At 37.0% G+C, this 26296-nt stretch overlaps 1 protein-coding gene across 1 annotated transcript in view; it reads left to right on the top strand.

Moving 5' to 3' along the window:
* TET2 (tet methylcytosine dioxygenase 2) overlaps positions 1 to 26296 on the top strand; it is a 141745-nt gene that overhangs the window by 43327 nt on the left and 72122 nt on the right. Inside the window, exon 2 of the mRNA XM_032631827.1 lies at positions 1904 to 2049. The gene's annotated coding sequence lies outside the window, so the exon portion shown is untranslated. The remainder of the gene's footprint in view (positions 1 to 1903; positions 2050 to 26296) is intronic.

Raw genomic sequence — 26296 nt, 5'->3', positions numbered from 1 at the left:
TGGTTTCAGAAAATGAAAAAGTTCTGGAGATGGTTGTGATGGTTGCACAACAGCGTGAATGTGCTTAATGCCACCGTTATACATTTCAAATATGGTTAAATTAGTAAATTTTATGTTACACATATTTTACCACAATAGAAAAAGACTTGTAAATGAATGTTCATAGTAGCACTATTTATAATACCCAAAATGTAGAAATAACCCAAATATTTATCATGAATAGATAAGAGTGTGGTACATCTATACAGTGGGATATCAGACATAAAAAGGAAGTACTGATACACACTAAGACATAGATGAACTTTGGAAACATTATGCTCAGTGAAAGAAATCAGAAACAAAAAGCCAAATTTTTCATGATTTAATATATCTGAAATATCCAGAATAGGCAAATCCCTAGAGAGAGAAGGTCAATTAGGTAGAGGAGCGATGAATGAGGACTGACTCCTAATGGGTACTGGAATTATTTCAGGAGTGATGAAATTGTTCTGGAATTTGATAGTGGCAATAATGGCACAACTTTTTGAATATACTGAACCCACAGAATGCTTCAGAATGATGAATTCTATGGTATGTGAGTTATATCTCAATCTTTAAAAACCCTAAATCTTAATACGTGACTTTTATGATGCCATGTTGCTAAAAAACAATGGCATGCCCCAGTCTCAGCATACTATTTCTAGCTATGTAACTGAGAAAATTGTGACCCCCCCTTCTGACTCTGTAAAATAGGGATAATAATAATTACCTCTCCAGATGTTTGTGTTAAATGAGCTAACATATGTAGTGCTTTAGCATGGTGTCTGGCATTTACTAAGAACCCAGTAAATTTACTAAGACCTCTTGGGACATGAGCCTTCAGCAGCTTCCAGTACTATTTCAGATACTATTTCCAGATATTTTGGAAAATGGCTCAACTCTTTTGTCATTTTACCAATACTCTTTACATTCCAGGTCAAAACTGCCTCTCCAAATTCTCTTAATGCTCTTTATAGTAACCCTCCCATCAGAATGGGCTTTTTAGGTATCCTTCAGTTTACTTTGCATATTCTTGCAGCTGTGTTTTTTCTTGAAAACAGTGCTGTCTCTCTCTATGCCTCTCTCTTTCTCTGAATTTCATCCTGCCCTTAAAACTCAGAAGAAGCCTTTCCTCATGCATTAAACTTTTTCTCTTATTTCAAGATTTTCACTACATTTTTGACCAGTGAAGGCTTACTTTGGTTATATTTTTAAAGTATTTATCTTATTATGTGATCTTTTGAAAGTATGTGTCCAGGTAAATTAAAGCCCCGAGCACAGGGTCACATGTTATAATGCTTTACCTTTCCCACAGCACTTAACACATTGTCTTGATGTGGTGTATTCGGAATAGACATTTGCTATTTATGAGTTAAGTTAGTGCTACATCTCAACAAGTAGAAGGAGTTATGCTAATGATTCTCTATCCTGGCTGTACCTTAGAAACACCTGGGGAGCAAGGCTTCATTTTAGGCCAACAAATCAGAATCTCTGAACGTGAGGCCTCAACTTTACACCCAAGGTGATAACTATAACCAAGGCTGAGAACTATTATATTCAACAGATGAAGTAATACAAGCCAGTGGGTCTCAAACCTAATTGATTATCACAATCAAGATGTGATCACAAACTGATGTGAGCAGAGATGCTTTGCATATTGCAAACTGCTCTACAAATATTAGACAAATACTGTGGTGCAGTTGGGACTTTCATTGATTTGAGAAAGATCCTCCAGCCCCGTATTTTTCACAGCCAATGGCATAGTGGAAATATCCAATTATAGGCACCTGAAACCTTTAAATGCTACGCAGTAGCTTTCATACCAGATGTACGTGCTGTGTTCCTTTTTGCTAACTTAAAAATATTCAAACTGTATCTTTTCCAGGCTGGCCACCATTCAGCAGCAGACCCTCTCAAGATTGTCTACTTGCCCTCGCTCCTGTTGAGTTACCACGGGTGGAAGCAGGAGATGGGCTCCGCAGCAGCCAACAGGCCATGACCCAGGAGGCGCAGTGAGGGATAGAGCTGCTGGTAAGACACTAGGGACAGTTGGTGCTTGTTTGCGAGTGTAAGTTTGTTCTCAGTTTAATGGTCAATCTCTCTTACAACCTCCAATGCTAAGTTACTCTGTACTCTCTCAGATACCTCTATTATCTATGCTTAGGATGCATGGCTTAGATTTTAAGGTCTATGAATCCCCTAAAGTTGTGTGCTGACTTTTAAGTACTGATACATACATTTTTTTTTTCCTCTGAAGAAAAGGTAGATTTTCATCAGATTCTTAATGTTTGCTATTTTAATAAAAGAGAGATAAGAGCCATTCAAATATAATAATAAGCATGGAGGAAGGTGCTATCTCTAACCACTTGTCACAGTATTTCTCTTCTCCATTCTTACATCACCTATGGCCACTTTGTCTCAATCTTGTTGAGGACCCAAAAAAAGTGCTATTCTGTGGTTATTTGCTGGTCTGAAAGTGAGTACCTCTTGAACCTAGGCAGCTGGGTTTCATGACAGTTTGGCTTCGTAGAACTAACAGAGAACTAAAGTTTAGAATGACAGATCTCAGGAGAGCCTATGTGATTTTTTTCACGTGATTTTTCTGAAAATACAAATAGAGGTACTGAGAGAAAGACACTTTTTTCATTATGTTCTTATAGTTGATCTTAATAAAGATCAATTTGTTTTGCTAATGAGTGTCCCAACCTAAAGGGTTTCTTTGTTTTTTTTTTAAGGGTTTTTTTTTTATCACATCACTATCATTTATATAGACATATAGAAGTAGAGAACTGATGTATCTTTTTTCCCCAAAATATTTAAGATGAACACTAGAATGAATTCTACTATGTATACCTTTGCCTGTACTGTAAACCAGTTTAAATTGTGGATGCATTGTAGAAAAGAAAATGCAGGTTAGCTAGAGAAAAGGAAGAATGAGGTTTTTTGTTTTTTTTTTCCATCTATAACTCTTTAGCAGATAATTTAGTTTCACTGAATCTTGTTTATACATTCAGCATAGCGGATCTTCTAAAAAGCCTGTGTAGCTGTAATCTCTTCCCTCACTCCAGATGCCTGAGGATATAAGTATCCGCTCTGCCACTTGATACTTCTTAGAGACTGACCTGGTGCTGAGAAATCCTTTCCAGTGTGTCCTCAGTTAAACTCCCATGATCCCTGGATGTTGCCATTTTCAAGACATAGGGCAAGTGCATCTGCCTAGATTACCTCTCTGCCCTGGGAATTTTAAGTCACTGTGTAAGGGAAAGAGATCTCAGCACAGTGGTAACTCTCATAATGAAAATTTTCCCCTTACATGTTAATGTTTTTAGAGTAATCATTGTCACTGAAAATAGACTTCCTCTTTCCCCTCTCATGCTGGAAAATCTTAGGTAATTATGAATAAAGCATTCTTTGCTTTTCCCCTCCTGCCTTAGTGGTTGCTTTACCTCTCACTGTGGGGACTGTGGCTACTCATTCTGTACTTGGCCTTAACATGAGAACTGAGACACATTTTTAAGATAGAATTGTTATCTCTTTAGTGAAGTCATAACATTAAGTCAGAAGATTTTCTCTTCCTGGTGGTGAAGGGTGAGTAAGTAAGGAAGAGTAAAAGTTTAGGGAAAAGTATAAGATAAATTACTAACAAGAAAAGAGGACAGGAAATTAAAATACCAGCTGTTATTAAAAAAAAAAAAAAGATTTTCAAGTGACTACCGAAGGAGTTCTTCCCTCATATCCAAAAAAGAATCTAATTTTGTATTTAGTTTTTTACAGTTGGATAAGCTCAGCCAAGGACTTATTTTCAGTACTAAATACGCCGGGGGCTCATTTTTAATAATGTCTATTAACTGTGTGTTCTTGGGAACATTATTTAACCTCTTTAAGCCTTGTTTTATTTGGCAAGGAGGAAAATATGTCAGAATTAAATAATAATGGAATTACGTAATGTTATATGGATAATGCGTGCAGGGCCTAGCACATAATAAGTTCTCAATTTTATATTAGTGTTTGCTTATTATTATTAATCACTGTTACTAATCTTGCTTTTAGTTTTTTAATAATGAATCATTCCAAAAGTATTTCTTGACCACCTGTCAACTACCAGGCACTCTTTAGGAACTGGGATGCATTAATGAGGAAAACAAAGTCTCTCTTATTTATAGAGTGGGAGACATACATAAATAAAAGTGCATAGTATGTAGAATACCAAGAAGTGCTAAGCATAAAACTTTTGGTAGAAAAAGGAAATTGGAGGCGTGGTGAGTTAGTAATTGAAGATAGAGTAGTCAGAGAAGACCTCAGGGTAAAATTATTTTTTAAGTAAAAACATGAAAAAGGAATACACACATATCATAAAGTTACATTTCAGGTAGATGAGCAATATACTACATTTCAGGTAGATGAGAAATATACTACAAAGCCATAGAGTAGTTTTTTCAGAGTGATTCAAAGAGAATCAGAACATCGTGTACAGCTTGATCACGTATCACCAATAAACATTTACCCAGGTACCCAAGTGAGTGATACAGATAAGAACTTGGGAAGTTCAAAGAATGGCAAGGCCCATCTAGACTAGAACAGGTAGAGAAGACTTCATGAAGGAAGGGGGAAGCTTGTGGTCTGGATCTTGAAGGAGAGGAAGAATTTGGATAGTTGGTAAAAGGGTACAAACCTTCAGTTATAAGATGAATAAAGTCTGAAAATCTAATATATAACATGATGACTATAGTTGACAGTACTGTGTTGTATAATTAAAATTTGCTAAGAGAGCACAAGCTAAATGTTCTCACCAAAAAACAAAACCAAAACAATTTAACAAAAAAACCCCTAAATGTGTCAAGTGATGGATGCAGTAACTAACTTGATGGGGGGAATTCTTTCAGAGTGTATATATCAAATCATCATATTGTATACCTTACATACTTTAGTTTTATTTGTCGTTATACCTCAATGAAGCTGAAAGAAAAAAAAACTCCAAAGAAAAAGTTCTAAAGTTATTTTTATACAGTTCACAATCATGTAGCCTCACACCATCAGCTGTAAAACAAATAAACAATAAGGAATGACATCCCAGTGACAGAAGTGGAGGAGAAACAGCATGAGATGGAATAAAATAAGGATGTTGGCTTTAAGGGCAGGGGGTGCACTAGGAAAGGGGCAAGGGCAGGCAACCTTGTACAGAGTTGGCAAGTAGTGGGAAAGGAGATGGAAAAATAGGTGAGGTCAATTTTTATAAAACCCTAAAGCCAGTCTAAAGATTATTACATGCCATTGTACACATATGAGGAACAACTGGAGGAGGTAAGTAACAAGGTAAATTCGGGTCTCTAGCGATATTATTATTTTGACAAGTTGAGAAGAGTAGGGAGATGGTGGAAGTTGTTGGAGGAATTTCGGAGTGAGGTTGAGAACATGGATTATGATAATAAAGATAAGACAGAAAAGGGAAGAGAGATTTGTTATATTTTAAATAAAAATGATGATTTAACTGCTAATAGCACATAGGAGATTAAGAAGAAATGTCAAAGTTTTCAAGTTTTAAATTGACCAATGAAGTGTTGGCATTATAGGAAATTATAGGAAATAGGGTACCCAGAAATGATACATGACTTCCCTAAGTTCATGTCATTAGTTATTGGCAGAACCTGGACTAGCTCCACGTCTCCATATTGACAGCTCCCCATGCCATCTGTAGGAAATATTACTGATTTGTATTTTGCCAGATTGTTTGGGGAGAATAGAGTTAGAAGTTTTGGATTTGCCCATTCGCACTGTCTTATAGCCATTTTTCTAATTAATGTGGACATTTTTACCCTCTCTCATGAAACAGATCTAAGTTGTTTAGAAAGGATCAAAGAAGCATTGGTAAAACTGGAAGAGGGTCATTCTATATGCTTAGATTCTCCCACCTATAGTGATTATTGGTGTTTCCTGATTTTTTTTTTTTTTTTTTTTTTTTTTTTTTTTTTTTGCGGTACGCGGGCCTCTCACTGTTGTGGCCTCTCCCATTGTGGAGCACAGGCTCCGGACGCGCAGGCTCAGCGACCATGGCTCACGGGCCCAGCCGCTCCATGGCACGTGGGATCTTCCCGGACCGGGGCACAAACCCGTGTTTCCTGCAGGCGAACTCTCAACCACTGTGCCACCAGGGAAGCCCAATGTTTCCTGATTTTAAATGTCATCTTTCTGTCTCTTCAGTAGTTTGAGATGGAACAGTTATTTCTATCATTGTACCTATTTTCTGTTTATTTTTCAGAAGGAAAATGCCTTTTGCCATCTCAAATTTAAATCACCACCTACATTTTAAAATTAAGACTTCAATCATCCCTTCCTTATAGGCCAGTCTTATAAACTGAAATCCATCGTCATTGTTCTAACAAGCCTGATTAATTTATCCTTTGAGTCATAAGACTTTAAACAACAAAAAGACCCTAGAGATCATCCAAGGCAGTGCTCTTCAAACTGCACCCTTCAAACTATTATTTTTTCTACCCATCTATTTGTTATTAAATATTTTCTTATTTTTAATAAAATGTAATTTTCTAAATTATTAGAAGTATACTTAAAAGAGAAAATTTTATTTTTCTATTAACAGTGCTACAATTCTTTCTTTCTACATTTCTTTACTCTCGCCATTATACATGCCTCATTATAATACAAGTCATGACTGAACCATATGAAAGCAAAATCTTTGTTACCTGTGGTATCTTGTCTTATATGCATATAAGGCCCAGATTGGTCTCATAGTCTCTATGTCCCAAGAGAGTGAATTATAGAAGACTATTGACGTTCTCATGGGACTCTGCTGAGAACTTTGGCAGTCCCTAAGTTCACAAATAACACTATTAACACTTTTGGCATCAGTGCCTGTCCACATATGACACATATTTGAGTTTGGAACGAGTCAGCCATGCTAAAATAGACTGCACCCTATGAAAGTTATTTTCACCATTCTTGTGTTTCAGTTTCCCTATCAAAAGGCGAAGTGTCAGTTGCCTCTATTGATCTCATAGGATATTTTAAGCATAAATGAAAGAGTCTTGGTGAAAACACTTTGTGTTCTGAAAGAAAGTTGCAGTGCAACTAAAGGCACTAGAAGTGTTTACCCATCGTTACAGATGTTACTCTAACCAGACCTTTGCCTCAAAGTGTGAAATTAATTTGTTCTCTTGGCTTTTTCAATGTTGAAAAGATTAAGAGAACAAGTAATGGGTTTCTGGGAGAATCTATGATCGTATAGTTAATGTTGTATATGTGTATAACAATTTTGTAATTTTCAACCAAGAACACATACAGTCCTTGAATCTTAGTGGTGGTTTTAAAGGGACTTTATAAAGCAAAAACAAGGGACTTCTCTGGCAATCCAGTGCTTAAGATTCTGCGCTTCCACTGCAGGGGACATGGGTTCAATCCCTGGTCAGGGAACTAAGATCCCACATGCCACGCAGTGCAGCCAAAAAAATAAATAAATAAATAAAATAAACAAAAAACAACCTTGGCCATCTTTTCCAGATCTTGAATGCCCCCCCCCACTTGTACATGTACACACCCATCTTTCCTTAAATTCTTCCAGCCAGCTTGCTTCTTACTTCATTGAGAACGTTGAACTTGTTGGGCAGGAACTTCTACCACTTCCTTTTCCACCCACACCCCCAAATCCAGCTTGTCCACACCTCTACTTTTTCTTACCACTCTTAATTTCCTTTCTCCATGAATTAATCATTTCCTAATTGTTCCCTCTGCTTCTGTTCTTCTATTCTTTTTTCCACCTGCTGGTCAATTTAAAGTGCTCTTGTGTGCTCATTCTTAAATGCAAATATAACCATGTATACTCCCTTCTTAATACCCTTTGATGGATACCTATTGTTGAACTTTGTTAAAGCAGTGGAAGCACCACCCCCTACCCCACCTTCCTTGCAAAGTTTTTACAATTAAAATGAAGTCATCTGGTCAGTGCAGAAATGGATACAATGTGGGGACTCATAGGGCCACCTACCTACCCCCTTTTCAGCCAGTGTGGCCCTGAACAGCTCTGTGAACTCTTGCTATCTAAAGAACTCAGTTTGGAAAACCATTGACCTATAGGAAGTAGATCAAACTCTGTATTTAATATTCCTGATCTGGCTCTTGATTACTCTTCAACCTCCTTGTCACCATATTGACTGTCCCTCAGATTGTGTGGTATAATTCTTCCTAACTATAGGCCTTGAACATAACATTATATTTCACACATTCAAGTCTTTGTACTTGTTCCTCTCCTGGTTAAATGTCCTTTTGCTGTAGAGCCCCAGCTCAGGTTTCTCATCAGCAAAACCTCATATTTGTGGCATTTATTGTCCCTCAAACATCACACTTTCTGTAGTCCTGTGTGCCTGTCTTCTCTGAAATCCCTAGGACAAAGGCTGTATCTTATCTTCCATTCCTAACATCTTGTACCGTGTTTGGTTACATAGTAGGCACTTAATCACACTCTTCAAAAGAAGGAATTCACTTTATGATCATATCTTCTGTTCTTCCTTGTCCCCTCTGGCTCCTTCTTAAAATAGATTCAGCACCTGCGCATTAAGTGGGGCTGGGGTGTGAGAGGAACTGAGAGGGTAAGAAGTTGGAACTTACAGTGTCTAGACATGGTAGTCTTGTATACAAAATTACCTTGTTTCAGAGCTTGAATCTCAGAGATACTCAGTTGTAACTAACATTTGTAAAAGTAATATTTGATGCTTATATATTTTTTCCCTAAAGTGTCCTACTGAAAATAAATTGATTACAATTGGGATTTGTGCTTTTGTTGGCTGTTTTGGGATACTTTAAGGATATTCTAATTCCAGTAGTATTGGTGAACATAAATGCTTCACTATAGGAAGAGAAATTTGAAAGCTGTTATGGATAATATATGGTGTCTATTGGGTGATATTTTAATGAATAAACACACTCAAGACCTTGTTTGTTGAGACATGAATGCAGGAAATGTTTAGAAAATTCCAGAAAGTTTAGTTGACGATAGATTTTCTGACCTAGCAGTTTTTTGTTTTGTTCTGTTTTTCACTCTCAGGTGAAAGGAGAAAGATTGGTCAGTGTACTTTAGAATGTAGGCCCTTGTGGGAAGCCATGTGTTTGGCAGTGCTGCCTAGGTGCCTTGCAATGTTATGAGGACATAGCTGGGAGTATATGCAAGCTTACAGGGCTGAATCGATATGCTGGATCTCTAGAGAGCATTTCAGGAAAGACCTCTGAGCTCCAGGTTCCCTAACCAAACAGTGACGCGATTATTAAAATCCATAGCTTCAGAGGAGGGTAAATAAACTTCCCGCATCAAATGCAGGATTGAATACTTTGGAATTTTAAATGTATTTCATTTAGAACAAAAAAATGTTTAGCCTTTTGATATATATATTTCTTTGAAGTATAAAACCAGATGGTCTCAAAAAGATTTTTTTCCTTTATTCAGTTTCATACTATTTAAAAAAACATTTTAAAATTTGAAGTATAGTTGGGCTTCCCTGGTGGTGCAGTGGTTGAGAGTCCGCCTGCCGATGCAGGGGACACGGGTTCGTGCCCCGGTCCAGGAAGATCCCACATGCCGCGGAGCAGCTGGGCCCGTGAGCCATGGCCGCTGAGCCTGCGTGTCCGGAGCCTGTGCTCCGCGATGGGAGAGGCCACAACAGTGAGAGGCCCGCGTACCACACACACACAAAAAAATTTGTAGTTAATTGATAATGTGTTAGTTTCAGGTGTACAGCAAAGTGATTCAGTTACACACAAACACACAATATATATTATTTTTCAAATTCTTTTCCAGTATAGGTTATTAGAAGATATTGAATATAATCCCCTGTGCTATACAGTAGGTCCTTCTTTATTTATATATAGTTGTGTATATCTGTTAATCCCAAATTTCTAACTTATCACCCCCCCCTTCCCCTTTGGTAAGCATAAGTTTGTTTTCTATGTCTGTGAGTCTATTTCTGTTTTGTAAATAAGTTCATTTGTGTCATTTTTTTAGATTCCACAAGATATCACATATATTTGTCTTTCTCAATCTCTAGGTCCATCCATGTTGCTCCAAATGGCATTATTTCATTCCTTTTTTTTATAGCTAAGTAGTATTCCATTGTATATATTGGGATAGCCAAAAAGTTTGTTGGGTTAGTGAATACAGTGTTCAGTAAAATTCTTGGTGAAAATGAAAAATGTGTCTTTTATTTTTACATAAAACCAAACGAACTCTTTGGCCAACCCAATATGTACCACATTTTCTTTATCCATTCATCTGTTGATGAATACTTAGGTTGCTTCCACATCTTGGCTATTGTAAATAGTGCTGCAATGAACATTAGGATGTGTTTGTTTTTCTCTTTCTGACTTACTTCACTCTGTATGACAGACTCTACTCATATATATGGAATCTAAAAAAAAAATGGTTCTGATGAACCTAGGGGCAGGACAGAAATAAAGACACAGGTAGAGAATGGACTTGAGGACACGGGGAGGGGGAAGGGTAAGCTGGGACGAAGTGAAAGAGTAGAATTGACATATATACACTACCAAATGTAAAATAGATAGCTAGTGGGAAGCAGCTGCATAGCACAGGGAGATCAACTTGGTGCTTGTGACCACCTAGAGGGGTGGGATAGGGAGTGTGGGAGGGAGGCGCAAGAGGGAGGAGATATAGGGATATAAGTATACATATAGCTGATTCACTTTGTTATACAGCAGAAACTGACACTACATTGTAAAGCAATTATACTCCAATAAAGATGTTAAAAAAAAAAAAAAACGATTGTTTTCCCATTAAAAAAAAAAAATGAACATTGGGATGCATATATCTTGTGGAAGTAGAGTTTTCTCTGGATATATGCCCAGGATTGGGATTGCTGGTTCATATGGTAAAACCATTTTTAGCTTTAAGGAAGCTCCATACTGTTCTTCATAGTGACTACACCAATTTATATTCCCATGAACAGTGCAGGAGGGTTCCCTTTTCTCCACACCCTCTCCAGCATTTATTATTTGTAGACTTTTTAATGATGGTCATTATGACTGATGTCAGGTGATACTTCATTGTAGTTTTGATTTGCATTTCTCTGATGATTAGTGATGTTGAGCATCTTTTCATGTGCCTCTTGGCCATCTGTATGTCTTCTTTGGAGAAATGTCTATTTAAGTCTTCTGCCCAGTTTTTAATTAATTAATTTATTTTTGATACTGAGCTGTATGAGCTATTTGTATATTTTGGAGGAAATTAATCCCTGTCAATAACATCATTTGCAAATATTTTCTCCCATTCCATAAGTTGTCTTTGATTTTTTTAAATATATTAAGCTGTATGAGCTGTTTGTATATTTTGGAAATTAGTCCATTGTCGGTAGCATCATTTGCAAATATCTTCTCCCATCTGTAGGTTGTCTTTTTGTTTTGTTGTTATATACTTTTTTAAAGTTAAGAGATAGGTGGGGTTTTATTTTTATTTTTTTTTGTATTTGTATTTCAGTTGTATTTTAGTTGTCCCTTTCCATTTTTTCAAAAGTTCTACCTTCTCAAAATGAGTCTTTTTAAGACATTTTAAAAATGGAAATTAGTATAATGATTATTCAGTTAGTAATTTTCCTGCAGTAGCAAGGGAGGAAACCACATCTGAATGCCTAGTGCATAGTAAGTATTAAATAAATAGTATGTTTTGGTTGAGTGAAGGGGTTGTAATCCTATAGAAAGGAAGATAACTTAATATCAAAATATTTTTTTTAAAACTTAGTTTAATTTTTATTAATGCTGTAGAAGGTTCTTCTCTTCATTAATGTGTGTCATACAACTGGAATATATCATAAAATGCCTACTTCAAATGTTTATTGAGGGCTGTAACGAAAGCAGAAGGGGGAAATATGGGGAGAAAAGTGGCCAGGAGTTAAAAGGGGCAGTTTCCATATTTTATGAGAAAATAAATGTTTAGATAATTGCTATAACTGAAGAAAGTTATATATTTTAAAACTTAAAAAAAAAAATTATTCCCTTTTCATGCCGTGCTGGAATCTTCTTTACTCCCTTTCTACAAAAGACTATTCTAGATTGGATTTTTCTAATAATGGGGAATGCAGTGATTGAGTACATTTTTGGAATGTTCTAACTGTTTCGTATCCTGTTAAGGTAAAATCAGCATTTGTTGAAGAATGTTGGATCCCTGTGTTATGTAATGGTCCTTTAAATATTAAAGTTTGGTGTTCAGTATTTTAAATAGTTGTGATCAGGTCATCATACGTCTCTCTCCTAGTTTTCTGGACACTGCACATCCATTAATATGGCCTCAAAGCACACTTGGCTTTCTTGCCACAAGGCCACACATTAAAGTTGCAGTGTAAGGTTTCTTGTCATTTTTTTTCACAGAAGCAGCTGATAAACCAAATCTCTTTCATCCTTACTTTGGGACTGTGATTTTCTAAATCAATGTTGAAAATTTTAACATTTAATTTAGTAAATTGCATCTTGTTATTTTTAGTCCCTCCTTTAAGCCTAGGCAAGTTTATGAAAATCTTTTTTCATTCTATTTATTTTTTATTCTATTTATGTTTATGCTTTCTCTTTCATTTTCTCTGTAACTTTTATAAGCATGACCTCTGTGTTTTCTTTAATATTACTGATTACAATGTTGATAAAATTTCTTTTTAAAAATTGGATGATCGGGCTTCCCTGGTGGCGCAGTGGTTGGGAGTCCGCCTGCCGATGCAGGGGACACGGGTTCGTGCCCCGGTCCGGGAGGATCCCACATGCCGCGGGGTGGCTGGGCCCGTGAGCCATGGCCGCTGAGCCTGCGCGTCCGGAGCCTATGCTCCGCAACCGGAGAGGCCACAGCAGTGAGAGGCCCGCGTACCGCAAAAAAAAAAAAAAAAATTGGATGACCATTGAGAGAACAAGTCATATATATTTATGTGTGTGTGTGTGTATATATATATTTTTAATAAGTTTATTTATTTTTGGCCACATTGGGTCTTCGTTGCTACGTGCAAACTTTCTCTAGTTGGGCGAGTGGGGGCTACTCTTCATTGCAGTGCACAGGCTTCTCATTGCGGTGGCTTCTCGTTGCGGAGCACGGGCTCTAGGCGAATGGGCTTCAGTAGTTGTGGCCCGCAGGCTCAGTAGTTGTGGTGCACGGGCTTTGTTGCTTCATGGCATGTGGGATTTTCCCAGACAAGTGATCGAACCTGTGTCCCCTACATTGGCAGGCAGATTCTTAACCACTGCACCACCAGGGAAGCCCCTATATATATATTTTAAGTCTTACCTAAAACTTAGAACAACTCTCATTTGTGATGTCCTTTATTTTCTCTGTTTTTAACTTTCTCCTCTGGAAAGTAGAGGCATTGTACATCTTACTTGATAGGAGGAAAGAATCTACTTTCATTACATACCACCATACTTTTAAAACTTTAAAAGCTAGCTTTTTATATTTACAACTGGTGGTATAATTAGATGGTTCCCATGGACTGGAGGTTCTGGATCAAGATAGGCAGCTGAAGAAGATTAAGATTCACTCTACCCTTCTCCCCCAAAAGCGGGGGCAACTCTGAACTGGCAGGCCTTACTGGAATCATTTTAAGTGAGTTGGACACAGTGATGAACCATGAACTTAAGGGTGTATTAGAACAGCGGTCCCCAACCTTTTTGGCGCCAGGGACCAGTTTCGGGGAAGACAATTTTTCCACTGATGGGGTGGTGGGGGGTGGTTCAGGTGGTAATGCGAGCGATGGGGAGCGATGGGGAGCGGCAGATGATGAAGCTTTGCTCACTCGTCCGCTGCTCACCTCCTGCTATGCAGCCCGGGGATTGGGGACCCCATATTAGAAGGTAGGCTTGAACATGTAGAAGCAATTGTCTCACTCCTGAATTTGTGGTTACTTTTGCCTTTACTGAAGGAGAGAGAAAACACTTTCCTGTTGGTTCTGCAGATAATGTATTTATCATCTTTGATGCATTGGTAGACTTATTTTCCATTTAGCTAGTTTATCAGGTATAGCAGATAATACTCTTGATAATAGATCATTTAAACCCAAGGTGGTTTGGTTTAAGTCATATTAGAATACAAAGGTCAGAATGATAGCACAGTGGACATTGATATAAAAAACTGTGAATTTGTTTTTAGAGGACATCAGGAAAAAAAAAAGTAAGCTTTAAACTTCCACTGTTGTTTCTCTGAGCCTCAGTTCATCAGTTATTTCTATTTCGAAAATTCCTTCAAGAGTTTTATTTTGTGAATGTAGAAAAAGGTATATTAATTTAAAAGATCTCTGTGTCTCTACTTGTTATATGTTCATTCAACCCCTAATTACCTTTCCACTTAATTCTCATTTCCTCCCTCCTACTCTTTAACCATTTTCCATTTTCCTCCCTGTCTGGACACACTGCTTCCTGCTGGTCAGTAGGTCAGAAACCATGTGTCTGATATGAATATAAATATATAATACGTAGGTCATACTTTTCACCAAAATGAAAAGGAAGTTTGACTTTACTCAGTTGCTTATGTTTTGTTTTATGTTCAGGCTCTAAGTTTTATGTTCATGAGATAATTATGACTTGAGACACTTAATAATACCATGATTAAGATCTTTGTTGTTGAATCCTTCTACCCCAGGAGAGTGAGAAGAATTAAATTCTTCTTTAAATTCAATTATTTAGCTGAATCATTTAACTACTTGCAAATCAAGAGTTTAATTTAGAACATTATATTTGATATATTTTTAAAAGTTGGATGAACTGCCCTTGAAAATAAAATGATCTCTTCCTCAAAAAAGGCACCATTTTCCCTTCAAATATGTAATTGAGAAGAAATATTTTCCTATTGAAGTGGTCACACTTATACATCTTATTTGCCCTATTGTTTAATGTAAAGTATTTCCTAAAAATGTTATGGAAAGTCTTAAGACTATATTTTCATTCATTGACAGTAAACAACACAATAGATATGAGGCAAAAAGGTGTTTTTTAAATGATAAATTGTGGGTGCATTGGTGCAATGCTTATTTTTGTTCCCATTGTAGTGCTCAGTAGCTTTTAGTAAATAAAATTATCAGTTGACAATATTTAAACCAGGCACTTAAAGTGGGGGTATTTCTTATTTGTGAGCTTCTTTTAAGAAAAACTTCATTTCCCTGAGAGGGTTTTAGAACTACTTACGGATTTTACAAAGCAAACTATAAAGCAGTGGAAGGTCACCTCCAAGTTGGGGCTAGAGTTGAATTCCTGCCAATATAGTTAAATATGCTGTCATTAACAGGGCATCTTCATCCAGAATCTATAGATTACCATCTCCTGCCCTCCAGATTTATGTGACCATAGAATTTACTGCATATTTTGTGAGATAACATCCACCCCCAACTTCTTTCTTCCTTGACCTTTTGTAAATGTCCAGTGAACTGGTTCCCTGACTCATAAATATAAATGAATAAGTCCCTACATAGCTATCTCTTCAAACTTCATTTTTACAGAAAGCTTGCAAAAACTGTGGATACATAACATATATTAATCTTACTTAATGGATAGCTGATGCTGAAACTAATATGAAAATCAAATGATTAATTCTGTTTTCCTAACCCTTGCCTTTGAGCAGCCTGAGTCTTCTGGGAGGCAAGGTGACTGCTTCAGCGTGGAGCGATGAATTACTTGGCACTGCTGCCTCTCAGGTTCTCTGAACACATAGTGGTTCTCTACCCACTGCTACAGACTACCTCTAAAAAGAATCTGTAATTCATACTTTGTTTTTTTTAATCTTTTCCATAAACTACTATATTATTCTTAAAGAAATTACAGGATAGATTTTTAAATTACTCATTGTTTTCAGTTACCTTAGTATTTTTCTTCTCTGAAATTCTGGTTTTCTCAAAGGCAGTAGTTTTTTGGCCTCTTCTAAATAACATTTAATATTTTTAGTAACATCATAACTTTAATGAATGGCCACATTAAGCCCTTATTTTGAACCATATTCTCTTACTTTTTATAACAAGGCTTGGGTTTTTATTATTATCATTTATAATTTATTGAAGAGTACTTTCTCTTTGGGGTCCACAGTTTTGTAATAGGGTTGCTGTCAACAAAGTAGCAGATACTAGGTTAACGCCATAAAGATTTTATTGTGAAGACATGGAACGGTTAACTATAGCAGGCAAAATGAAAATAGTAAATACAAACATTTTCTGAAACAAAACAGAACATGAGTAAGTAAAAGTATCAAATACAGTGGGATACCTGGCCAAGTATTTTTCAATGTCTTAAGAAATGTAAGTGAAAACATTTGAATTTCATAGTCATCCATGTAAACTGAAAATGACCTAATGGAGTTTGAGCTCACGAAGTACTTGGACTTCCCTCTTATTCCTATCCTATTAGGATTCCTAACACTGTGCTTGGCACATGTTAGGTAATAAATGTTTGGTGGATGGATAATGATTATCATTGACTTATTAAATGAGGAGAGTTGGAAAAGTGCTATCTATCAATATCCAGTTAGTTACTTTGAAACATTTTATATAAGTTTAGGGGATAAAAATAGTGCCATATGATTATGCTATACTAAGTTAAGAACTATTTCCATTCTTACGTAGACCATATACATTCTTATTTGGCTTATATAATTTCACCAGAATACACAAAATATCAGATTTCTTTGGGAGATGATTGGCCAGAAAGGAGTGGTAGGAGAGGGTTTTAGGCTTTGGATTTACTGGAAAATAATTGTATTTCCAGTTTTTAAAAATATCCTGAACAACACTGTGAACAGTTGGGAATTGAATGTGCTTGTGTCCGAGAAAGGCCATTTTCATCACAAAGAAGGGAGTGTCTGGCTTTGGGAAGCACATATACCTTAGCTCTTAATTACACTACTGATGCTGCTGAGCGGTAGGTAATACCAAAAAGAGTCAGAACCATGATTAAGGATGTTGAGGAAATGTCTTTGGCAAGATTTACGTTTTCGATATAATAAGGAATATACAACCTCTGTGAAGTCATCCCAACTCCTTGAGGTAAACTTAGCCCCTTTCTTTTCTGTGTCTCCAAAGCATGTTGCATATAATCTATTAGAAAACTAATCACACTGTTTCCTTAGGATGTTTAAAGAAACTCTCTTCCTCAGGGATAAGAATTTTTTTTTTTTTAGTAGAGATAAATTTATTTATTTATTATTTTTTAATTTTAGAATTTTATTTATTTTTTTATACAGCAGGTTCTTATTAGTTATCCATTTTATACATGTTAGTGTATATATGTCAATCCCAGTCTCCCAATTCATCACACCACCCCCCCTCACCCCACCGCTTTCCCCTCTTGGTGTCCATACGTTTGTTCTCTACATCTGTGTCTATTTCTGCCCTGCAAACTGGTTCATCTGTACCATTTTTCTAGGTTCCACATATATGCGTTAATATACGATATTTCTTTTGCTCTTTCTGACTTACTTCACTCTGTATGACAGTCTCTAGATCCATCCACGTCTCTACAAATGACCCAATTTTGTTCCTTTTTATGGCTGAGTAATATTCCATTGTATATATGTACCACATCTTCTTTATCCATTCGTCTGTCAGTGGATACTTAGGTTGCTTCCACATCTTGGCTATTATAAATAATGCTGCAATGAATATTGGAGTGCATGTATCTTTTCAAATTAGTTTTCTCTGGATATATGCCTGGGAGTGGGATTGCTGGTTCATATGGTAACGTATTTTAGCTTTTTAAGGAAGCTCTATACTGTTCTCCATAGTGGCTACACCAATTTACATTCCCACCAACTGTATAGGAGATTTCCCTTTTTTCCACACCCTCTCCAGCATTTATTATTTGTAGACTTTTTAATGATGGTCATTCTAACTGATGTCAGGTGATACCTCATTGTAGTTTTGATTTGCATTGCTCTGATAATTAGTGATATTGAGCATCTTTTCATGTGCCTCTTGGCCATCTGTATGTCTTCTTTGGAGAAATGTCTGTTTAGGTCTTCTGCCCAGCTTTTTTGTTTTGTTTTTGCTTTTTTTTTTTTTTTTTTTGTGGCACGTGGGCCTCTCACTGCTGTGGCCTCTCCCGCTGCAGAGCACAGGCTCCGGACGCACCGGCCCAGTGGCCATGGTTCATGGGCCCAGCCACTCCGCGGCATGTGGGATCCTCCCAGACCGGGGCACGAACCAGTGTCCCCTGCATCAGCAGGCAGACTCTCAACCACTGTACCACCAGGGAAGCCCCCCAGCTTGTTTTTTAAATACTGAGCTGTATCAGCTGTTTGTATTTTTTGGAGGAAATTAGTCCCTGTCAGTAACATCATTTGCAAATATTTTCTCCCATTCCCTAAGTTGTCTTTTAATTTTGCGTATGATTTCCTTTGCTGTGCAAAAGCTCTTAAGTTTAATTTGATCCCATTTGTTTATTTTTGCTTTTGTTTCCATTACTCTAGGAGACAGATCCAAAATAATATTGCTGTGATTTATAACAAAGTGTGTTCTGCCTTTGTTTTCCTCTAGAAGTTTTATAGTATCCAGTCTTACATTTAGGTCTTTAATCCATTTTGAGTTTGTTTTTGTATATGGTGTTAGAGAATGTTCTAATTTCATTCTTTTACATGTAGTTGTCCAGTTTCCACAGCACCATTTATTGAAGAGACTGTCTTTTCTCCATTGTATATTCTTGCCTTTTTTGTCACAGATTAATTGACCATAGATACGTGGGTTTGTTTCTGGACATTTTATCCTGTTCCATTAATCTATGTCTGTTTTTGTGCCAGTACCATACTGTTTTGATTATTGTAGCTTTGTAGTATAGTATGAAGTCTTGGAGCTTAATTCTGTTTTATATTTTGCTGTGGAATTATGTTACCTAGCATTATTTTTCTTAACTTCTTAATTTCCTTCTTAATTTCAGCCTGTTTTCTAATTTAATCATTAATCTGTTTCAAAGAGTACCTATGAAAACTTCCTTTGGCAGCACAAGGCATGTGAGGTCTAAGATTAATTTCTAGAACACAAATGATTCTAGCAAATCATTTCTTTAAGCATGCTCTTCTTCTACTGTTGAGTAATATGCTTATTTTTTCTTTTAGTTGAAGTATATTTTTATAGGTACCATTCTGGATTTGTTTCCCCTATTTAGCTGATTCAACTGAATGATTCATCTGAATCATCAGGGCTGATTCATCTACTACCACAAAAGTGTGATAGAATCTTCTTAGACTGTTTTAGTGGGACATTTAGAACATTATCATGGTAAAAGTTCTATTTGTTGAAAATATTGCTTAAGAGATCAGCTCCCTCCCTCCTATTCCCCTTTGTATCTGTCTTTCATTTGTCATGGCCACTAGTCCAGGTTCATAATTTGGGTTTGTCTGATTCTCTGTTTTGCAACTTCAGACAACTTGGAGAAGAGCTCTGTCTCTTTGGTACCTTCCTCCCCCAGTAAACCCTACCAGTTTAGGAAATGGAACACTCTTGCCAGGGTAAGCCCACTCTAAGTGAGAGGCTGGGTTAGAGAAGAGTCCTGCCACCCATAGGTGGTCTCTGTCTGGTGAGTTTGTACGTATTTCCTTTCCTCAACACTGCTGTCTTTGGCTGGTTTGTGTTTAAAGAAGACTTACCTGTTTCTCCAAAGCCTCCCTCACCTTTAGCTATTCCTGCTACATATTAGGAGGGAAACTTTGGATGAAAAGAAACTTCCCTATATCAGGGTGAGCTGGCCACTTGAGTACATAACTGGGAGAGATACCACAGCACTGCTGTGTTTCTGTTTGAGTTTCCAGTTCCTTCTCAGCTATGGTACAGGGGTGGAGGACTTCCATTGCAGTCTCCCTCTCTCCTGTTAGCCCTGACTACCACAACCCATGCCTCCAAGGAAGAGTTGTTGGGGCAGTTGGCTGGGGTTTTGTACTTTCCACAGCTGGTTTAGGAAGAGGGGCTGTGATTAGACTCTTAGAGATGTCCTTTAATGTGGATTTGTCTGCATTTTAGCCAGAAATTCCTCAAAACTTCTGCCTATCAGCTGTCACTATTCCCTAATGACTCTAGTGCTCATATAGGATATATGAGCTAGTGCTAATGACTCTAGTGCTCATATAGGATATTTTCCAAATTTTTAAAAAATTATTTCAGTCATTTAATGGGAAGAGGGCTTGGATATCTGCTCTTATGTTACCATTTCTACAAGTCCTCCAGCCTAATTTGTTCGTGAACATGATGAAAATTAGTTTCTTAAATGAATTTAATATTGGATGCTGCTTTCAAGGAAATTCAAAATAGAAAGCAAGCTTTCAAGAAGAGTGAATAAATTATCAGCCAGTCTCACAAGGATAAAAATAAGCCAAATTTTTTTGGAGTAATTTTTTTTTTAACATTTCCAATTCAAGTTGAACTCTTCAGATGAAACCAAAGAGCTAAACTCTAACTGATAAGGATCCTAAGCATTCGCTTATGAAAATCTATAAGCTCACTGGAAGTTTTCCATAAATTTTGCTAGAAAGAGGGGACCAAGTTGCTTTCTTAAGACCCTCAATAGGATCTCGGTGCTTAGGAACTAATGTTGGAAATAATTTTCTTAAATACATAAGAAAATTAAGGCAAAAATTTACCATCTTATGAGTTTCTAGTTTTACTACATAAAAGGAGAGTGAAGAGCTGAAACTGGAGTGAAGAAAACTGGATTTGCTACCATTTGAAGTGTATCCAGAATAACCATCAGATTTTAAACAAGATCCTGTATTGCATAGTTCTTTGGTATGCTGAAGAAGGAGGAGGGAGTTTTAAAAGACAAGTGGAGAGCACATTCACTTTGTTTTGGCCATGACTTCAGGTTCAGTGTCCATATTAAGGGAACATAAGAGGGAACTGAAATGGCTGGTCAAGGTAGCAATACTGCATGTCTATGGTTTCTGAGGGCAAAAGAGCCCAGCTTTTTTTTTCCTGCTGTGGAAGGCAGCCTTTGTTACGTTGTTAGGCATTAGCAGAATGAGTAAAGCTCCTTCTTCTAATGTATCAGAATATTTTCCTATGCTTTTTTGGTTTGGTGGGAACCGGTAGAACAATTTTCAGCAAAAATTAAACAAATCGTTCAATTTGTGAACAATCCAACTGGCCAGCATTGAGCAGGACTCTCCAGCATCTTCCTCTGAATTACATTTTGAGTCCTCTGAGGAATCAACTTCCCAAATTGAGAAACTCTGGTTTTCTCATTTATTTTTATTATCTAATTCTTTTTCTTGCCATTAAGTATAAGGGATACAGAGAGACTTGATTTATTTTTATGTGCAGCAATTTTAAAAAGCTAATTAGGGCATCTTTATTTAACCACTTAACCCTTTTATATTTCTTACATCTTTTCCAATCATAGAAAAGTTGCTGAGCAAGCCCACCTTTGTTTACTAGCTTATAGGATGAAGAAAAGTAAAACAGGAGTGTATAAAGGCACAATGGTGAGTAGATAGTGTTTCAAATTAATCTCAATGTTTGGGATTAATTTAGCATTAATTCTATTCTTTGGTGTCTTCCTGTTTTTTTGACATAGTGACCTGTCATAATGAAGAGGAAACAGCAGGAAACTTGGTACCAATTAAAACCAGTCTCCTTCCACCAAAGAACTGAACTGTCAGCAAATGTAATCTCAAATTCAAATAGTGATAAGTGTTTTAGGTGAACTAGAATAAAAGGACAAAGCTATTAAATTTCAACATCTAGTGGAAAACAATTAAAATGCATGCCAGTTTAATTAAGTTTGGTATTTAATACGTTACAACTTGCACAGCAGAAATACAAAGAGATGCCTGATGCATGGTGTATATGTTTGGGCGGAGGCCGCTTTCAGCAGAACTGAATACACTGGGATGGATGTCTGTGTGAATATTGTTTATGCATTCACCTTTGGCATTCATTCCAACTATGAGTTATCCCACAAGGGTGATTGTACCAATATAACTCCAAATTAATCTGAGTAGCAGTATTTGAAGTTTGAATTTGCTCTAGGATGAGTCAAGTGTAATAACAGGTTTCTGAATCAAAACAAGCCTTCAGCCTTATCTGGGAGGAAATTTGAAATATCTGTCCTTACCCTAACTGAGATGCTCTGAATGATCCTGGACACAGAACTCATTGCCTTTAGATCTTTACGTTAAATAGTCAGCTGAATTGACTTTTAAACTTAGAGGTCTAAATCCTTTGTGCCCTTTGATACAGGTTCATGACTGAACTTTCTTTTAACTAAAATAGAATACATGCCAGGTTGGTTTGTCACAATGGGAACAGAATAGAAATCTGACAGCAGATGTCTCACATATGTTTTTGCATTTCTTAATGGAATTAAATACGTGATTTTACTCTTCCACAGTGAAGATATTTTATTAATAAAAGATGTCTTTAAGAAAATTGAGAAATCTTCAATGTGTAGCTATAAAATTACTATTTTAAACAGATGCAGAAAACTAAAGAGTTTATTTCTAATTATCTGGGAACACCAAAATGCTAATATTTTCCCCATGTGACATAAAATATTTAGTTATAGATATTTTACTGATATTTCAGTTTGGTTGGTTGGTTGGTTTATAGTGGAGCCTATCAAGAATAATCATATCTCTTCTGTTTTCATTCAGTGAACAGGCAGTTTTTGAGTGCCTTCTGCATATCTGTGCTAGGCTTTCAGGTTGGGAGGGAACGTAGATAAGACATGGAATTTGCCCCTAGGGAGTCCAAAATAACTGAGTCAAAGAAGGACAAACCTTGTTAGTGATAACCAGAGGAGTCACCAAGGGAATTAAGGACTCCAAACCCCTACGTGAGGCCCTTGCACTTGTATCTAATGTGCTAAAATCTAAACAATTTATATTGTAGTCAAAGTAGTTTTTTTGAGGATTTGTGTGTATGTGTGTGTGTGTGTGTGTGTGTGTGTGTGTGTGTTGGGACCTGGGTTGAAAATAAACATGTATGGGAAGAGATTTTAAACTTATTTTTCCTCAGTTGCTAATTCAATAACTAGGTGTTATTTTTTTTTAGGTAGTATCTTATCTACACCTGACAGTACTTTTTCTCTTTATAGAGTACTGTGTGTTCTAGTTTTTAATGCATTTAGTCACTAAAATAAATTTCTGTGTTAAAAGGCCTAATTGCTAAATGAAAATATTAAGATTCCTATAAACCAGTAGGAGAGAGAATATGTATACACAGTCATTCACTCAACACATATTGAGTGCCTACTTTCTGCCAGATATTGGGTTAAGTATTATGATTATGACTATGAAACCAGTAGACAGCTTCTTCTCTGCAAGAAGCTTAAGCCTGGTGGAGGATGCAGAGAAGGAAATAGGCAGATACATAGTGTGTTAAGTGTTATGATGAGGAGAAATACAAGGTGTTCTTGGAACATCCTGGAGAGCATCTAACACTCCCTTAGAAAGTCATTTAGTTTCCTAGAGGAAGTACTGTCTACACTAATATCTAAATGGAATAAATGAGGATTAATTTGTTCAGAATGGGAAGGGTGAAGAAGAAGGAGATGGGGAAGATTTGTTACAGTGACAAGGACAAGACCACATGTGCAAAGGCACAGGGGCCAGAGAAGCTGCTGGGTTAAAGGAACTATAAATTATAAATACATCAATAAGAGGCTGGGGCAAATGGCCATGAGAGAAAAGTTTAGAGAGAGGTCACAGCCAGATCCTGATAGCTTTAGGGTCATATTAAGGGAATTAAGGAGTATCAAGGCTAAGAGGATCTACTGAAGGATGGGAGTAAGTGGAGAAGCAATGGTGTTCAGCATTGGGCTTTAGTGTAGAGAACAGGCAAAAAGGGAAGACCAGAGGCAAGAAGGCCATTTAATGGCCTATTGTAGTAATCCAGGAATGACATGGTGACAGTAAGAGCCATGATAGTAAGAATGAGGATGTGGATAATCTATGGATTCCAGGGACAATGAGAAGGTTGAGACAATAATACTTGGTATTTGTTGGGATGTTTGTAAAAGGAAAGAAAGAATTGAACATCAGGGTTTCTTCTTAAGTAACTGGGTAGATGATATCACCACTCACTCTGATAGGAAATACATAAAAGAGAGGACAAATTTGGAGCAAACAACAATGAATTTGGTTTGGAGTATGTAGATGACTAGGAGACAATTGCAAATTTAAATTAGCAACTCTGCTGAGGGCTAGAAGTAGAGATCTGAGATCGATCTGCAACTTGAGAGAATGGGAGTTAAGTAGGTCACTCAGGAAGTGGTTATGTCACTATCTTTCTGGCCGTCTCTTGGGTCATCTTGCTGTCTTTTCTTTCTCATTAGGATCTCTAAATTCTAAAGATTTCTCAGCCCCCATCTTAGGCCACCTTCTCTAACTGTACTCTCAACATAATCTCATGGAGTCCTATGGCTTTAAATACCACTGATAGGCTGACACAGCTCAAAGTTAACTCCAGCTTAGACCTCTTACTTCTTGACTTTTATACCCAACTGCCTGCCTAGTGTACCCATTTGAATGATAATATGCATTTCAAACTTAGCTTGTTCAAGACCGAACTCATAATTTTCCCATCAATCTTGTACTCCCATTCACCCCTGTCCTCAGCAAATGGCACCATCATCAACCTTGTGGCTCAGAATTACACTCAAGGCATATCCTGGTTTCTTCTTCCATTTTATTCATTCCCTCACATCTAATCCATCACCAGGAAGTTTCATTTCTGCCTCCAAAATGCATCCAGAATCCATTCACTTCTCTGTATTTCCACTGCTGTCACCCTAGTCCAGGATATCATATCCTTTCTTTCGGATTACTGCATTCTCCCAGCTTGATGCATCTACTCTTAATGCCTTCAATTCATTCTCCACAGACTACCAGAGTGATCTTTTAAAAGTCCAAATCAGAGTATGCAACCATTCTTCATATAATGCTCAGATGGCTTCTCATTGGATTTAAATAGTAATCTAAGTGCCTCACCCCTACCTGGCCTTTACATACCTGCTAACCTCATCTTAAAACCTCTCTCTCTCTCTCTCTCTCTCTTTCTCTCTCTCTCTCTCTCTCTCTCTCTCTCTCTCTCTCTCTATCTCTCTCTCTATATATCTCTATCTCTCTCTCTCTCTCTCTCACCAACCAGACCAGATTCTCTGTTCTTTCTGTTCCTTCTGACTGGAACATTCTTCCCCCAACTTTTCCAGCCACTGGCTTTTTCATTCAGCTCAGATAGATGTCAGCAACTCAGAGTCTTTCCCTAACTTCTCTATTAAATACTTCCATTTTAATCCCTCTCTATCCCATCATTCAGATTTATTTCCTTCCTAGCATTTAGCAATCTACAATTGTTTTATTTGTTTACTTGTCTAAATAAACTTCACTAATGAGGAATCTAGACTATCTTGTTCATCCCTACATCCCTAGAACTCAGAGCAATACCTTGAATATAACTACCTGTTAAATAGAATGAATAAATATATGGATGAATGTTGAAGAAGTTCTAGACTAGAATTCCTAGGACATCAGCATTTAAGCAATAAGCAGAGGAAGAAGAGCTTGATAGGACAGTGAGCAGGAGCAATGAGAGATAGACAGTAACTAAGGCGAGATGTCACTGAAGTGAGAGTGTCCTAATACAGGTCTCAGGAAAAGAGAGTTCAGAAAAGGGCAGCTCTTCCGGCTGGAAGGGAACAGGAAAAGCTGTATGGAGGAAGTGAATTTTTATTGAACCTTGGCAGATAGGTAGGGAAATTTTGTAAGAAGGAGGTAATGGAGGCACAAAGGCAGAGAAGCAGAATATACATGCCTTGGTGGGGAACAGAAACTCATCCCATTAGTCTTTCATATATCTATCTCACTTAATAGTTAGTAACCCTTTTAGTGTTAGTGTTGTCACTAGATTAAAAAACAAAGGCTCCATCAGAATCTTCCACAGTAAGTGGAAGAATGAAGATTTAAATGTAGATCTACCTGACTGCAAAGCCTACTTTTTTATTCCAACTTATGTCATTGAGATTCTCTACAGGTACCTCATATTTACCCTGCAAATAGCAGTATGCCAGTGATGGAATAAGGTGTGAACAAGTAGGTGGCAGTGAAGACAGATACTCTTAACTTTGATTATTTCCATTATAGCCTCAAGAGAAATTGAGGCTGAGGAGAAAATTAACTATTCTCATTTTAGCACTTTTTCTGTCCCCCAACTTGGAGAAAATTTAAATGTTTGAACCATGCAGTTTCTATCTTGTCAGAGGGTTAACAAGTCCAGTTTACTCATAATGAAGAGAACCTCTTCTTTATTCCCTACTGTTCTGTTTTGCAAAATGA

Source organism: Phocoena sinus, chromosome 5, assembly GCF_008692025.1.
Source record: "Phocoena sinus isolate mPhoSin1 chromosome 5, mPhoSin1.pri, whole genome shotgun sequence".
Lineage (NCBI taxonomy): Eukaryota > Metazoa > Chordata > Mammalia > Artiodactyla > Phocoenidae > Phocoena > Phocoena sinus.
The sequence above is the reverse complement of the archived record's forward strand: the minus strand, read 5'-3'. Positions and strand labels throughout refer to the sequence as shown.